The sequence below is a fragment of the Malania oleifera genome, chromosome 2, assembly GCF_029873635.1.
Source record: "Malania oleifera isolate guangnan ecotype guangnan chromosome 2, ASM2987363v1, whole genome shotgun sequence".
In the NCBI taxonomy this organism is placed as follows: Eukaryota; Viridiplantae; Streptophyta; class Magnoliopsida; order Santalales; family Ximeniaceae; genus Malania; species Malania oleifera.
The window spans coordinates 125411556-125425668 of NC_080418.1; positions in this window are offsets into that span (position 1 = coordinate 125411556).

Sequence of the window (14113 nt, forward strand, 5' to 3'; positions counted from 1 at the left end):
CTCTCGTAATCAAAATTAAAGGCATCCACTAAGGGATTCAAGGTGCTCATCGAGTCATAATAAAATAATCCCTATGTACTGAATTTATAAAATCCTCTAATTTTGGTTCTTGCAAAAAGTCTTCTCCTCCATAGGAAATATTTCCCACTCCACTATCATATCTAGTAAAGTATCATCCTTCCATTGGTTTGTATCCTTACTCTAAATTGTAATCATATCTAAAGGATACTCTCCAAGTGAGAAAAATCAGAAATCACCAAAGAGAAGTATTCAAACATTCATACACTCCACAATGCTCTATGCCTAATCTGTTTGGACATATTCGCTAGTACGAAAATATTCTGAATATTGTTTATTGAGGCTCACTTCTGAATACTCTTTGAACTCAATAGAAATTTAACTTTGAAGAGTATTTATTCAAATTTCCTTCACAAACTCTCAAACTTTAAGTCAAATCCATTAGAGCTTTATATCCTTAGAATAATGTTCAATGGCTAAGTTGATTGCTATAGGTTTCAATCTAGACGATGGAACAAAATTCTAAGAAACCTATGCACGAACAGGTAAAATTGAAAGCCATTCAAACTTGACCTTCTCACGTATTGAGATTCATAAGAAAAGAGGCACATGTAGGCTTATGACCCTAAAATATATTGTTTATGACTTTTTGGTCCTCTAAGCCAAAGCATTCAAAGCCAAGTTTAAATCATTGAAAATATTAGGGCCTTGGCTAAGAACTTGAAAAATGAAAAAGCCATAAGATAATAATAAATAGAGTGCATAACTGAGGGAGAGCATTTCTCTTTCATGGCTATATTAATGCTCTCATGATCATACTTTATTTATACTTGTATGCCTTTATGGGAATAGCACTGTAGCTTACTATCCATAATGTAATAAATGGTTAAATTTAGGTTGATGGATAGTTAACCATGGTCATCACACTAAATTATAAATATCCATTCTTGTTTAATGATTATATTATTTGATGGATGAATTATACTTTGAGGTGATCTGTTTTTGAGTTATATTGAATGCATGCTTGTATGGAATGCCAATTGTATGGCTGATGCTGTAACTTGTGTAGTGCATGCTGGTAGTTGATTTTTGGAGTGCATGCTGATTGAACTGAATGCCACATGCATGGCTGATGCAGCAATTTGTGAATTGCATGGTATATGAAATTGCTAGGCTATCTGGTGCATTTTATGTGATTTAAAAATTTGGGAAATGTTGTAACACCCTGAGCTCTTAAACCCGGGTCCGGTGCGTTATACCTGATAAAATCTTTGATAATCCATAATCCATGATATATGCAGTGGAAAACATAAAAATAATCTCCATATAATATAAAAACCATAATCAATAATACCAGAGTTTACTACCCCTATATAACATCCTTACTATCCATCCAATACCTGCATTACCATAAATACATACCTCTCCACACATTCCATTATTTTCATAATCATTCCTTACTCAACAGCTTTAAAACATTAAGACATAAAACATAAATATTTACATTTCCCCAAAATTATCAGTATATACCATTTCGTTTAATACTTCTCAAAAAGTCTAAAAACCCTCGAGCTCTTTAAGCCCGACCTCGAGGATGTCCTGAAAAAGAAATAATCATATTCGGGTGAGACACATCTCAGTAAGGGAAGAAACAATATATTAAAACAGTGTATGGCCAACATGAGTTTATTTAACACATAATAATTAACATTTGAAGATCGTTGACATAATTTCTGAAATCATTTTATGATCCTAACCAAACATATGCAAAAGATTTAACCCACGAGATTACTCGAGGATAGGGGTGATTACCCGCCCATACAAGTAGCACCCCTCTGCTCTAATACCTAAGCAACCCAAAGGTCACAATTGAAGCATACCAGGGCACTCACCTTACTCAGTAAGCCCTCTAGTATTAAATTGATCTCGTACTCACACAGTTCACACAAAGGTTTACCAGCAAAGGCCCCAAGGATAGGGAAATCTACGTGCCCATACAAGTAGGTTCCCTCTACCCTAGTACGTTATGCAGCTACTGCCACACCTGAAGTTACTAGCGCACTCGCCTTTCTCAGCAAGCCCTCAGGAGAAGAGTACGCCCCACCCAATCGTAACATGTTCTACGAGCATACTTCTAGTATCATAATACTTTGTTTTTTCTATCATTATTCAATCATTCACACATGTTCATGTTCATCACTTTAACATTCCATTTCATTTCATTTTACGTGACTCTTTCCCGTTTTACATTGTTCACATATCACACTTCATTTTCGTTTCATTCATTTCCATTTTCATTTCATTTCATTACATACCCAGCATCTTTCAGCTGTTTTGATCAGCATTTTTTATTTGTTACACATTTATCTAGCATCTTTCAACTGTTTTATCCAACATTTTTTAGCTGTTACATATTTATCCAACATCTTTCAACTGTTTTACCCAACATTTTTCAGCTGTTTACCCAGCATTTTTCAGCTGTTTATATGGTTGCATTAATACACACAAGCAACATAGTCCATATCATATTTTATTCACAATGCATTACTTACTTAACCTGCATCTCATACATTTAACATATATTTGCACAGAATCTCATGCCACACAGTTTAGTAATAAAATTCATACATTGCCTGTAAAATAAGCCAACAAATATTTAATGTTTATATACTGAAAATACCTTTCATTTCTTACATAATTACCCTGAAAATATATTTCCACTTTCATCAGTTCATTTTCGCATATACATATCTAATAAACAGCGCTAAACTCGAAAAAAAGATAATTTAAATGACTGGCATTTTACCCATACCGAAACATATACACATACCTATAACACAATTTATTTTTCCATTAAATTCATAAAAATTCTGATTTAATATATATTTTTTTCCTTACCTAATTTCTTGGACTACGCCAACAGGGACTCCAAAAAATACCTACGGCGCTCACCCGAACCTTGAATAAAAAATTCTAATTCCATTAAATTAACCCTAAATAAAATATTATTTTAATACTTCCTAGTCCCTTAAATACCAAATCAATCCTTAAATATAGTCAAATAACCAAATTTCCTAAATCCCACTTTCGTTTTGGAGTGGGGCCTAGAAAATCCCAATTGGAACTTTACTTATGTCAAAATGACGACGATCATGACTAGGACCCCGTGGTGGTGTCTGATCGTCAATTTAATAGTAGATTTAACGAGAAATTGAGAAATTAGGAAAATATTGTCTTACCCCAAGAATTGTGCCTACGCCGCTTCCATGACAAATCCGCTCTAGTAGAAATGTCGATGGCGGAGTTAGGAATCCAACGACACCTTCCGTTTCCCGATTGTCGCTCATTAAACTAACGAAATTGAGGAGAGAGAGAGAGAGAAGATGGAGACGAAGACGGAGACGACAAGAGAGATGAAACCTGAGAAATGCCTGCGCAGGAAGACAAGGAAGCTCAGGCTTCCTTATCTCTTTTTTTTTTTTTACTTACTTTATAATATATATTATCCTTATATATTCATATATATATATATATATATATATATATATACAACCACCATTTTACTTAATTTAATTAATTCAATTTAATAATAATTAATTAATTAATTACTAATTACTCTTAAATAATTTTTTTTCATACTATTTCTTTTTATTTTTTATTTAATTAATTAATTTAATAATGTTCAATTAACTAACTAATCAATAATTACTCTTAATTTAATTTTTTAATTAATTAATTACTTTTTTTAATAATTTTTTTTCCTAATTTATTACAAATGTTCTATTTATAGACGGCATGCTGCTAAAATTTTGTCAGATTTTTTCTAAAATAATCAAAGTGCATAAATCACATGCTAAAATGATTATGTTATATTGCATGCTGGAATTTATTTTGAAAGGATGAGTGAATGATAAAATGAAAATTTAATCTTCATCCTTAGTTGAAAATACTTGCTTGAAAATATTCAAGGGAGTCGAGCTTCATCCTTAGGAAAAAGCATAAGTTTTAAACATTTTGAAGACTCATATGCATCACTTTCACTTTTTTGAATATTTAGGCTCTTTTAAAATCCCTGAACATCATATTATGTTCTTAAAGGTCTATGATTAGTTATGGTTTGTTCTCGGGTTCATGAGCTCTATAGTATGCCTTAATATATATTTTCATATGCATTTGTGTTCCATAGGGAGACTATACTAGTCAAATGCTATAATGTGGTTTATAAATACCCAATATAGTTATTTTAAATGTTTATTGTGATTGCTTATAATGCTTGACATGCTTAATGAAATTAATCCTTGGTTAGTATAAGTAGTTGTTTTCATCTAAGCTAGTAATCAAATTTAAAAGGGGAGATTTAATAAAATCCTATTCCTTATGCTCACCCTAATTTTAGCCTATACTTAAGGCATGCTGTGGCAAATATGTCTCAAAGCATGGTGACCTTATTTCTGCTCATAGTAATTTTTAAATTCATAGCATCTAAGCAAGTATTCAAATTCATAGGGGGAGCTCTTGAAATAAAATTTTTTTCTTATTGTGCTCACCCATTCTTATGCTTAGATGTCTATTGAACATAATGTGGCATGTGCTTTAAAGTATGAGGACTTTGTTGAATATCTTAAATTGAAATAATATTGTTTGCCACATTTTTTTTTTAATTTTGCCATATGATCCCTGTTTTAAATTTTCTGATGTCTTTGGATCTATATGGTTGTATTTTTTTGGTCATTTTATGAGTTGTTCTTCAATGCTTAACCAAGAAAATGTTTACTTGCTTAAGCTTTGTATTAAAGTTTCTTTTTCAACAAGCATAGCCCCCAGTATTTTTTTTTTTTTTGAAAATATCAAAAGGGGAAATATATTTTAAAAATTGCTTTTGGGGCAAGAACTACTTTCAAAACCAAAATTCTTTATATCTTGCCTTATTGTTTTTATATATATAAAATTGCATGACTAGGTCATTGATGTAACGACCTAAATAATAATGGGATTTAAATAATAAAGAGGAAGGGGAATGAAAAACAGTAACAGAAGAAGGAGGTCAACTTTGTCGACGAATGCGAAGCATTTGTCGATGACATTGCAAGCGTTCATCGACGACATTGCACTTTGGAAGGAATCATTGAAGGGAAATCATCAGGGTTTCGTCGACGAATCCCCTGTATTCGTCGACAAGGGCTTAAGAAAATTCGTCGACGAAGACTGGGTTCGTCAACGAAGAAATACCAAGAAAGGATTTGAGCCAACTGAATTTCATCGACGAAGACTGAATTTCGTCGATGAGATTATTGAAGAATTCGTCGACGAATGACGTGGCTCGTCAACGAATTCCCCTGTTCTATAAATATGAAAAATCCGATTTTTATCTTCCTTATTAAGCTAACTCTTCTCTCTCTCTCCTCCCTTCAGTTTTCTCTCTCTCTGTCTCTCTCTCTCTTCGATTTCAGGCTAAATTTACGCCAGATCGACAATTTGAAGTCCCCACGACGCTCCTGGGGAAGTTCTCTCCAAATCTGCCAGAGCGGATCATTGGAGAAAGTAAGTTGGAAATCATCCCAGAGTTGAGGTAAGGCTTTTTAAGTCAAATTTGGTCTCGTGATAATTATAGGAAATGATATACACGTGGAAATACTGAAGTTTAATACTGGGGGTTTTCATTTTCAGGGTATTGGTCAGGAAATCCTACGGGAGTTAGACTAGATCATTTTGGGGGCTTTCTTAGTAGTCAGGTAAGGGGATAAACTAAACTAGTTATTTTTGAGAAAATGTATGTATATATAGTATTTGATTTCTGGAAAGTAAATATGTTTATATATATATGATTTATATTTGGAAAAATATTGTTTAAATGATGATATGTTGAATACGTGAAAAATTTGTTTAGTGTGGCATGAGTAAAAAATGTTGTGAGATACTGTTTTCTAGAATGGGATTATGATTCGGATTTTTATAATTGTGAAAAACTGGCGTACGGGCCGAGATATATATTATATATATGTTTGCCAGCGTACGGACCATGCTATGTGTGTGATTTGCTAGCGTATGCGCTGTGCTATGATATGATTTGTCAGCGTATGGGCCAAGCTATGGATGTGATTTTCCAGCGTACGAGCTGTGCTATGTTTGCCAGTGTACGGGCCGAGCTATGTGTGTGATTTGCCAGCGTATGGGTTGTGCTATGATTTGCCGGCTTACGGGCCGAGCTATGATAAAATGTGAAATACCGGCGTACGGGTCGATGATTTTTATGATATACATATATATATGCAAAATGATATGATTGATTTGATAATTAATGATATGAGATATCCATATATCACAATTTCAGTATATGTTATATGATATCAGATGCTGGTTGGCTTGGTTTTGGCTAGCACTTGCACGATACCGTTGCTTTGTGTCCATGGTTTTCGTGATCATAATATTTGTGTTAACGCCGCTGTACGGAGTGGTGTGAGATTTGATGGTCGATGTGATTTTTAAGAAGAGTGTGATTTCCCCTAGTGTACGGACCAGGTCAGGCAAACCCATCGGACTTACAGACTGTACTGTTGACTTGGCAGTGGTCAGCCAACCATTGTCAGGTCCCGCCTTCGGGTCACACAACCCAGTCATATGGGGGTAATACATGGCAACAGCCAGCTAACCTACTAGGAATGTTTTATGTTATTATTATTATTATATGAGATGAGATTTGTTTATGAAAATGCATTATGTTCTGCCATGATTTGATATATATATATATATATACATATATATATATATATATATATATATATATGTTTTCCCAGATTTGACGGAACAGTTATTGAATATATTATATATGGTATATGTAGAACACGAATTACTCATGTTGCCACACATTAGTATTAGTTTATTTCCCTTACTGAGAGGTGTCTCACCCCTAAATTTTATTAACTTTTCAGGAGCCCCTGATAGGAGAGCGGGTAAAGCCCCGCTGATCTAGTATGATAGATTTGCCCCTTCGGAGGGTAAGTTTTGTAGGGACAGTTAGATTTTGTGGGAAATGTTCCTAGATCTCATTTTTGGGTTGTATATATGGAAATATAATGGTTATAGTGACTCTGGTAGTTATGGTAATGTGATAGATGTTTCTGTATTTATTATATTGTGGTTGTATGTTTCCTGTAGCTTAGGCTTCCGTTTGTGTTCTGATGTATCCCTGGTACCCACGGGCTCAGGTGAATTATGATCTGTTGAGCTAGGATATGAGAAATGTGACATTGATGTTTAAAAAAAAATAAATAAATAATAGTGAAAATTAGGCAGGTCATCACAATTGATCATATATATGAAATTTCATGTGAACTAGTTATACCGATTTATGCTCAAACCTACCCTTACTTTCATATGACGTATGTTCTGAACTCCAAATTTTTATAGGTCTTATGAAATATTTAAATTGCAAATGGTTTGTGAATATTTCTGGTCTAACATTGTTTAACGTGTCATTTTCAATACATATGGCTAGTTATATTGTTTTATGTGCATAAATTGCAAAAATTTTCAAAACAAACATAAAACTATTTTCTATGCCCAAATCTAATACCAAATAGGGGAAGAGTTTTTCTAAGAAAAATAAAAATTATTTCAAAAAGGGAGAGTTCTCTTAAGCTAATTTTTTTTAATGCTCAAATTATTTTTATACTTAGCTTAGCCCTTTTTTATGATGCCAAAAGGAGGAGAATTTTATGAGCAAAATGATAAATAACCTTATGCCCAAAAGGGAAAATTTTTTATAGGAGGAGAATTTTTTGATAGGGTAAATATTCTTAAATGGGATATATATATATATATATATATATATATATATATATATATGAGTTTTAATGTGATTTAATGCTAAAACTAAATCCATGATTATTTGAAATGTCTTCTGTCTTTTGATATGCTTAAGCTACACTGCGTATCTTTTAAGTTATGCATACTTTTAGGGTGAGCCTTTTTAGGCCTAACCCATTTTTCTCTTATGTGTTTGTCATCATCAAAAATGGGGAGATTGTTGACTTTTTGAGTTTGATCCCTGTTTTGATGCTGACAAAGTGCAAGTATCTTATGTGTGTACTCAGTATGTGAACAAGTTTACAATTCAACACACATAAGGTAGAGGAATCATGGAAGCAATAAAGGATGTAAAGACCATCTCAACTTGGTGTATTCCATGAAGAATGAAGATCAAAAGAAGATGAAGACATAATAGATCTCATTTGTAATGCATTTAATTTTAGATTTGGTATGTAATAATGCATGCTCTACATGATATGATTGAATGCTCAAAATGACCGTAGATAGACCTTAGGGACCAACACCTCTAAAAAACCTTTTTTCATAAAAATTAAAATCATATAAAGGTTTTGGAATATCTTTAAGGTCAAAATCAAGGCATAATCTTAGGTTTTAAATGACCTCGGTCGACCGACCCTCACTAGTTCAAACTAGTTCAGTCAACCGACCATGCCTTAGGCTAGACGTCAAAGTTTGACAAAGTTCAGTTGACCGACCATTTTTTCAATTAAGTTTCCACAGTCGATCGACCTTAGCACTTGGCAAATCATCTCAACCGACCAACATTTTTAGAATAAAATGGCCTTAGTTGACCGACACTGTTCACTCGACCGATCGGTTCTTGTGAACAGCAGACCGAACTTATGAAGAGTGGAAAATCTCTTGAGGTTAACCAACCAGCGATTTACTCAATTGACCGAGCCCCTAAGAAATTTAAATTTTTAGCCCAAGTCAGCCGATCGACGAAATCGTCAGTCAACTGACCCTCTCGGGTTGCCCAATTTTTCAGTGCCAAAACGTGTTTAATTTTTAATTAAATAAATTTAAAATACCCTACGTGTCCCCAAACGGTCATATTTTTGGAAAATCTATAAATGCTCTTTTATAACTCATTTTTAACTAATGCATATATTGAAAATCCTCCTAAAACATTTTTGTGCTTTATTGTTTTATACTCTCGTACTCTTATCATTTTGAAAATCCTTTTGAGAGAGCATTAATTTTTTCCTTCATCTCTTTCATTTGCAAATTGATTGCACTTGAAGGATATTGAAAAAAAGCATATATTTGGGCATTCACTCTACCATTTCAAAAGCATTTACTCTCACTCATTCTTCATTTTGAAAAATCAATTTTATGAGAGTAAGTAAAAGTTTCTCCCACATTTTCCTTGATAAATATTTTTTTGGGGAAATTTTTTATTGCTTGTGAATCTTTGCACATCTATTGCAAGATTTCAAAAGCTCATATTCTTTATTTGCAAAAATCCTTTTGAACTACAAACCCTAGTTTCCCTTGAACCATATTTTTGAATATCATCTTTGGGAAAATTTTTAAGGGTTTAAGATCTTCAAAAAACATATATTTCATATTTCATTTTTCATCAAAGATCTTATATATTTATTTGGGCAAAAATCATTTGAGAACAAACCCTAGGTTCTCCTACAATTTTTTGTTGAAAAATATTTTTGGGAGAAATATTCTATTGGGTTCAAATCTTTGAAGTATTTTATTATATACATTTTTTTTCAAAGATTGTAAAAATATTATTGAAGAAATCTCTCATACTCTAATGAGCCTTATTTCATATCATAGATAGTGCATTGAGCTTTAAATTTGTACACATTTGCTTATTTGAGAAGCACTTTATTTGTACGAAAATTTAATATCCTTGTATTCCAAGCATGGCTTGAAGAGGAATACACCCTCCTGTAAGGTGTACTGATTTGGCTCTAGGTAGCCCGGTTAGGTGAGCTGAGGAAACTCCGCCTCGCAAGGAGAATTTGGTTTGGTTTCGCCAGGTATGTGAACTAAAAGACTCCGCCTCGTAAGGAGAAACCAATTGGCTCAATCTGGTAAATTGAGCTGAGGTGACTCCACCTCGTAAGGAGAACTAGTTGTGGTTCAACCCCGTAATTGAGTTAGGGAGACTCCGCCTCGTAAGGAGAGTTGTAAACGACGTCGCTCCACCTGGTTAAGTGAGCATATAATGAATTCTCGAGCTTTTGGCTTAAGGTGAGGACATAGGTAAGATTGGCTGAACCCCGATAACAAATACTGTGTGTGTGTGTGTGTGTGTGTGTGTGTGTCTCTCTCTCTCTCTCTCTCTCTCTCTCTCTCTCTCTCTCTTTACTATTTATCTTTCCGGCACATGTATGTTTGAATTTGATTAATAGTGAATGTTGTGCATGATTTAAATATTTCCACGTATTACTAATCAGATTGGTAATTGCTTAAAGAGACCTTAGGTTGCGGTATATTGACTGTGAATTTAAATTGACCTAGGAATTTTTAAAATACCTAATTCGCCCCTCTTCTTGGGAATACACCATTCCTTTCAAAATTAAAGTGAAATTTTTTTTAGAATTCATGAGAAGAAATAAATAAAGAGTAACTATTCTTAAATTTCATCGTCTGTTCCTTTTTTTATTACTTCTACTCCGAAATTTCTCTCTTTGTTCCATCCTATTTCAAGAAACAATTATTTTGCTAATCAAAGGTAATCTAAAATTAGGTTTCCACCAAAGTTGTATCTAAGAAAAATGTTCGAAATATAAATAAATATATATATATATATATATAGCCAAAACTTTGAATCCTATACTAGTAATCTAAATAATTATATATAAAAGTAAACTGTCACTAATAAAATAAAAAAATTTGATAAAAAGTGTAGACATCAATATGTATTAGTGGCTACGTAAATTTAATTTAATGATGATTAAGTACTAGATTACTTAAATTACAAATTTATGAGGTCATTTCAAATATTAATTATTTTATTTATGGATTTTAAATAATAATAATAATAATTATGAATAAAATTATGCTCCCATTAATAAAATAAAAAAAACCTAATAAGTATGTTACATAATTTTAATTCAATTATGATTAAGTATTAGATAAATTAAATTATAAACTTATGTGGTCATTTTAAATATTAATTATATTATTTGTTTCCAAATTAGTGTTTCCACTTTAAGATTTTCAAGTTAGATGAATTTCCCATCAAACGCTATGATTTAATTCATATTTTTCCCTCACAATCAATTTTCCTTTAGTGATGGTCTTCAATTAGCAATTTTTTTTTTTTCTCTTTTTGGCGATTCAGAGTTACTTTTTGTCTACTAAAAATTCTAGTATTTTGACAACTTAAAAGTGATTTCAAAATCATAAAAATTTCTATAAGCCATTCGACAAAAAAACACGTGTAACTACTAAACCAAATATTAGATTTTGACAAGTTAAAACAACTTCAGCAATCAAATAGTAAACCCTAAAGGGATGTAGGTACATCCAAGGTAGGCAAGGATCACACAGAACCATAATGGCTTCTCTACGTGCCCTTCTATGTATGCAACTCTCAACACTGGCCGCAGGGTAGGACGCAGACCACTTCCATATCATCCATTCATTCTTCTCAACTTAAAATCTGACATCCCCATCTACTGTCAAACACTTAACAGTTGAAAATAACTAAACAATGAGTATTTCAAGTTCATGGTTGTCGATCGATCGCCCCAAAATTTGCAAATAATAACAAAACCAATGAAATGTTTGGTAAAAATTTGAAAGAGAAAGAGAGAGATGGGTGCCCTCTGCAGTGCCATACATGCTTTAATATCTAGGAAGCCCTACCATTTTCATTTGAAAGGGGAGTTGGGACCATGACAGATCCAGTATTAAATGGATTGTCAAATGCTTGGAGCTTACTTGTTTTCCTTGAGCTTGGGGGAACTTGGCGTGGAACAGAGTACCCCACATATACACACTTCTATTAGTACACGCACAAGAGAGAGAGTGAGGATTTCATGCATGTATAATGGAGGTTGGGAAGATGTTTAGCGACAAGTTGCAAGTTGTAAGGAAAAGCATTAAATGGCATTGGAGTTTTCATGAATTATTATCATTTCTAGATGGACCAAAATGTTAATTTTCAGTTGGATTCTATGTGTGTTATTGTCATCCTCCTCTTTTGGTTTGACAACAAATAAGTCCCCAAAGTGAATTTTGATATGATCATCGCATGTATTTGTTTTGTGTGTCAGTGTACGTATGGGTGTATGTATGTATTTCACAACTCTCGATTTTTGAGTTTATTCTCTTTTAATTTAATTTTATAAAAAATATTAAATAATCATATAATTGGGAAATTTTTTTCCATTTTGATGCTTACATAATTTCGCTGGACGATCTAGCGAGATTTACTTGGGAAGGAACTTAGTGCTGATGCGTGGAAAATCTCAATGGACCATCCAGCGAGATTTGCTCGGACCCTTCAACTGGTCCTTTCTCCTTCATTTCTCTCTCGAACGCAGAGAGCAGAGAGAGCAAAGAGCAAAGAGTTGCAGAGAATAGGACAGCAGCAGCACCAGCAGCACCAGGCCTACTTGTAGGTGACCGTTCGAGAGCTCGTAGTAGCTGACCATTTAAGGGTGGATGAGATCGGTGGAAAGTAAGCCATAAAAAGGGGGAAATGGGGTATGTATTTTTCTTACCCTTAAACTATTTTGGTTTTATTGATCATTCAAAATTAATTTGAAAGATTTGAAGATTTGTTATTTTGGATTCATAAATTAGTATTCAGTGCTTTCGATTTTTTGGTTGGAAGCTGTATCCGGAAACCCCCAATCTGAGGTTAGGGTTTCATTTCATTATTTGTATTTGACTAAATTGAAATTGTTATATATTGAATGTGTAAATGTCGTTGGTTACATTGCTGTTAAATAATCAGAGGTTAGGGTTTAGGGTTGAATTTGTGTATTGATTTGTAAATTAGTTAGGTTAATTTGTGTCTTGAACTGAGATGGTTAATTTGACACACACACACACACAAACACACACACACACACACATATATATATATATATATATATATATATTTGATGATTCGGAAATCTAATTTAGGTGAATTTTTTGAGTTTTCGTAAACAACCCTAAATTGATGATGTTGCAATTTTACAATCTTAATTTATAATAATAATAATAATAATAATAATAATAATAATAATAATGTCCGGTTTATTTGAGAATTTTGAGTTTAGGGTAGATTATAATTTAATTTAAATGAATTATTTAGAAGTGCACTTATATTGAGTTTTGCATATAGTTTATACTATGTATTAAAAATAGATCCTTCGAACAAAATGAATATAATGAGAAACTTAAGAATAAAGGTAATTTATACTATGTATTAAATTTTGAAACCATTTTTTGATTGGTTGAATTCTTATCTCCAAATTTTTATTGGAGCATATTATTAATTAGTATATTTTAATCATAAAAGTACCTATATTTATGCTCTTAAATTGATGATATTACAAAGATTTTAATCATAAATTAAAAATAAAAAGAGAATAGAATACTTGGGTTTTTTTTTTTATTTTCAAAAAATTGTATGCTTTTGTTAAATCTACTTAAATAATAATTAAGAAGAAAATAATAATTAATCATAAATTAAACCTGCTAATTTAGTTAAAATTATTATCATTGACACAAATTTATAATCATATTATTTTTTAGCAATAAATAGTTTGAATCAACTAATAATTTACATTCTAAGTTGTTACATTATACAAGAAAAAAAAAACCTGGATAAAAGGTTTTACTAAGGAGAAGAATAAACCATGTGTAGCTTCTAAGTTATAAAGGTATAGTGAAAGGACATAATAACCTCTTATAATTAAGATCATGCAATTCACTTTGACTTTAAAGCACTTGATGTTTAATAGATATCTCACCTATAAAAAACGGAACTCTTGAAGGTGGTAGATTAAAAAAGTATTGAATTTATGAGTAGTCAATGTTTTATTTGGTTACTTTATGTCTAAAATTTTAATGATTTTAAGTAATTTTATAGGAAATAAACTTAAAAGAGGTGTTACGCCATGCGCTTATATATACAATTTTATTTTTCATAGTTCTTTACTAGTTCATGAGGGTCAATCTAAATGGTAGGAAACTCAAGCAGTATTCCGGTGATGGTGTTGTTGTATATGGGGGGGGGGGGAGAGAGAATTATCACCGGAGTAGAAGGTGTTAGTTGTAGTACTAAACTAGTTTGACC